We start from the raw sequence: 4,656 nt of genomic DNA, 5'->3' as shown, positions 1-4,656 counted from the left end.
TCATTGGGTAGTCCTAAATTTAAGTGGCTTGACTTATAGCTGAGTATAGTAATATTTTGTTATATTAAAAAAAGTGTAACTTTATAGAAAAGTAAACAAGTTCTAAAAGTTTTTGAAGTAAGTCACTCATGTTTAAAAGTATTCCAATTAAGTCACTCAGTGTTCTTATTTTATTTATATTATGTATTTTAAAATATTTTTTTTTCAATGAGAATTTGTTTTGTTTATTTGATGTAGATGTGGAGTGGTAACGGGAATATTATTTTTAAATTTTAATATAATGAACATTTTTTCAAAATTTTAAATATAACTATGTATATTGAAAATCCCGACCCCCCCCCCCCCCACGTCTTCTTCTCCATTGATTTTGTAACGCACAAAAATTTTGACGAGTCTCGATTTAATGATTTTGTGACCCGACTTAGGAAAAAAATTACAAGAGTGATCTTAATAGAATACTTTTAAACTTGATTACTGTTACGTGAGGGTACAATATGTGCAACCGTAAAGGTACACAAACTACTATAAGCCCGGACAAATCCTATACTACCACCTTATTTTGATCCTGAACTACCCAAGACTACCCTAACGACTCACGACACAACTCTAAACTACCTCAAAGAATATTAATTTTTATTTAAATATAAACTATAAGTAAAAATAAACACTAATAAATAAAATTTTAAAGTAATTTTTAAGGCACAATTAAATATGCAATAATAATTATTATAAATCCTAAGACATTTGTCATTGTAAAAAAAAGTTAATTGGAGAAATCACCAGTGTGATCAACACCGTTTTGCGTAATGTAACCTGTGGTGGTTTATTGTTTTTTTCCCATATATCACCCCGATAGTCTGCACAATTTTGCAATTGGAACCACCATCAAGTCTAGGTTTGGTTGACTGTAAAAATAAAAGTTAGATAGGTAGTTTTGCTTCGAGGTATTTGTATAAAAGAATTTGAACTATAGGTTGAACATCATTTTGACATTATCCATTGATTCCTTATTGATTTGGAACGTTGGATCATTGAAGTAAAGGATTAATGCCATCGACCATCTGTATTGCCAAATTGGAGGTTGTTTATGTGGAATGGCTAGTGATTTTGGAGGGTAGGTCTACGTAAGGAGGAGAATCTGCCACTGTTCGATCCATTCCCTATGTATGATGATGACCATGAAGACACACCTCTGTATATAAGAAGGAGAAAGAACAAAATCGGAATTTAAATGTTCAAATTTTTATTTATGATCTTACGTTCTATGCTGGTCAAATTTTACCAGATAAGGAACCCATTAATGAAATGGTTTAAGCCTTTTCAGTTGAGTCAAGAATACAACTTTATATAAAAAAAATAAAGCTTGTAGGTATAGAGTTGTGTGTTTGGGTAAGAGTCCACCTTTTTCTATATTACATGAGGGGTTACTATGGGCAAGTCAGGAAAACGCCAAAGGGGAAATATCAATCAAAAATGTAGCAAGGGTTTAAATAATGGAGGTAAATGAAAGTCTAAGGGCCCTAAAGCAAACCCTAACAAGACCATTAAACCCACCTGCCCTTTTGCAAATCAGATATCAAGACAATCTGAGCAGCATGAATGGTGAGTTAAGACCATAAATAAACATTACGATGGTTTCCAATCAAGAGAAGTTTGTCTATTGGCTGTTAATACTCTAGTTAAGAAGATTGAGTCGATTCTTAAAGACAATCCACAAATAGCCATGCATAATCTCCAAAACTTAGTCCGAAAAAAGCTCCAGGTACATTTTCAATCCACACTATCCGTAGAGCAAAAATGATGGCTGTAAAGAAGGAAGAAAGTTATAGAGACAGTATGATAAGCAAAGAGACTATTGTGATGAACTATTAAGAAATAATCTGGGTAGAATTATAAGAATAGATGTGGAGCCTTGTAACCTTGATAGCCGTACCAAGCAATTTAGAAGAATATATATATACGTTTTGCTTAAATGAAAAGAGTTTTAAAATGTGTGGAAGAGATATAGTAGGGTTAGATGGGTGTTTTATAAAAGGGACATATTCTGGCCAGATCTTGTTAGGATTCTAGATTTCAATCTAAGTTAATTGACACAATTCATATTCAATGTAACAGTAAACAGTTGATCTAATCGTTTGTACCGACTAGTATCATTTTAATTGAAATCATATTTCAATTAAAAATTCTATTACTATATGAATTTAACAAATAAAGAAGCATAATTCATTAAAGCTAATGTGACATTCGTCAAAATCGGGCCCCATTTGTACTCGTTTGTATTCGTTTATGATCCGTTTATCATGTAAACCGACCCATTTTGTAAATCGAAACTTATGATATAATCAAAAATATGGTTTTTATCTTACAATATTGTTTTACACTTGTTTAGTCTTGAAAACATCCTTTTCGGGCCTTAAAACGTGTTAAAATCACTTAAAACGAACTTCGGGGGCCAAACTGTCATTTTTGAAACTTTGTAAAGTATCACTAGACCAAAATGTTCCTTATGTTCCCTTATGTCTCCTTGTTGGTTTTATTGTCCAACGAATCCGATTTTTAACCCATAAATAACTTGTTTAACCAAATTTAACTCTTCCTATAAATACAATGCCATCTCTAACATAAATCCTTTCTCATAAACTCTTTCCTCACTCAAATTCAAGAATCATTCAAGGTTATATTCATGTACATGTCGGGTTTGGCTTTCAAAGTCAAACTTATTTAGTTTTTACATTTTAACTAACTTACTAACTCTTATTAATACTTGAAGTATATGGCACAATATATATATATATATATATATATATATATATATATATATATATATATATATAATATACACCCCTTGTTACCTTTGGTGGTTACTTTTCCGGCTCTAGTTGGTTAAGTTTCGGGCCTCGTAAAACAAGGCTTCATGGAGAACTTCAGGTGTTTGATATATATATATACCTTTTTTATACATACTAACCATGTCTAACTCTTGCTCATTTTAGTTTGTACATCATATTTATGAAGTTCCATGGTTATGGGATTGAAGAGACTAGCCTCGGTTTAACCGTAAATAGCTCTCAACCGTAAACCGAACTTGTTTACTAGTTTTGTTAAATAAATTGTTTAAACATGCTTATTGTTAGGTTTAAGTTTCTAAAATCATTTACACAAGTTCTTTGATATTTGGGCATGTGGAAACCATCTATGAACTTATTGTGAGATGGAAACTGAACTAAACCGATTTTCACTCGCTTAAGACACACAAGTGTGTTTTTAGCTATCAAGACTTGTATATTTCTTTAAAATTACTTTATAAACTGATTTTAAATAATTTATTAAAATACTTGGAATGTTGAATCCAACTTGATCTTATAACAAAGTTGGACCGACAAAACCGAAAACTCGCTTAACGTGCATTGTTAGTTCTAAAACAACAGAACTACATACTTGGTTAAGTCTTAGTTAATTTTATTGAGTTATGTCATAACATTTATTATTCCGGAAAGTTGACTTTAGGTTTGACCAATTACCAAGACCCGAACCAACAACCCGAACACTCGTTAAAGACCCGTTTTAGTACCTTTATTCCAAAGGGACTTGCATATTTACATTTTTACCCACCTTATTACTTAACATATGTTGAGTAAATATTAAGGTTAGATACTTTAACCCGGTTTTGAGCAAACTTACATTTTTAAAGGATTATTATTATAAGCTTTTTAAATAGTTACATTTAAACCTTTAACTTTAATTGTTTATATTTCCCAAGCATTTAATTTATTAAAGGACTTCTAAAACAACTTTTCTAATTCAAGGCTTTTATTTTATTTTAGGCTTTGCTCGTTAGACCCGTTCTTCAGTTTACCCGACTTTTTCCGCTTTGCCGCTTACCTCCCTCCCTCACGATTTTGTTGTTTTTTGCGATGCATCCCATCAAGGTCTTGCTTGTGTTCTCATGCAACAAGGCTAAGTCATCGCTTACGCATCAAGGCAACTATAGGTCAACGAGAAGAATTATACGACTCACGATCTCGAACATGGTGCCATCGTTTTCGCTCTCAAAATCTGGAGACATTACCTTACGGTACAAAATGTGTTGTGTTTACCGATCATAAAAGTCTTCAACATATTTTTAACCAAAAAGATCTCAACATGAGACAACGACGATGAGCCGAATTACTTAATGATTACGATTGCGAAATTCGCTACCATCCCGGTAAAGCGAGTGTTGTCGCTGATGCCCTAAGTCGAAAGGTTAATGTTAAATCCATTATGCTTTTAAGCGTTGTTATTCAAACCGATCTTCAAATTCGTATCTTTCAAGCTCAGCGTACCTCCGTTGAAGAAGGTAACATGTACGACGAAATGTCATGTGGAGCCGAACTTCAACTCGAAACCAAACCTGATGGCCTTTTGTATTTTCTCAATTGTTTGTTATGGTTAAGTTTCGGGCCTCGTACGGCAAGGCTTCATGAAGAACTTCGTGTTCATGATATATATATACCTTGTTTATACATACTAACCATGTATAACTCTTGCTCATTTTAGTTTGTACATCATATTTATGAAGTTCCATGGTTATGGGATTGAAGAGACTAGCCTCGGTTTAACCGTAAATAGCTCTCAACCGTAAACCGAACTTGTTTACTAGTTTTGTTAAATAAA

The sequence above is a fragment of the Bidens hawaiensis genome, unplaced genomic scaffold, assembly GCF_021521415.1.
Source record: "Bidens hawaiensis isolate Kalapana, Puna unplaced genomic scaffold, B.hawaiensis_p1.1 tig00419391_1, whole genome shotgun sequence".
NCBI classification, from domain to species: domain Eukaryota; kingdom Viridiplantae; phylum Streptophyta; class Magnoliopsida; order Asterales; family Asteraceae; genus Bidens; species Bidens hawaiensis.
This window is presented reverse-complemented; position numbering follows the sequence as displayed.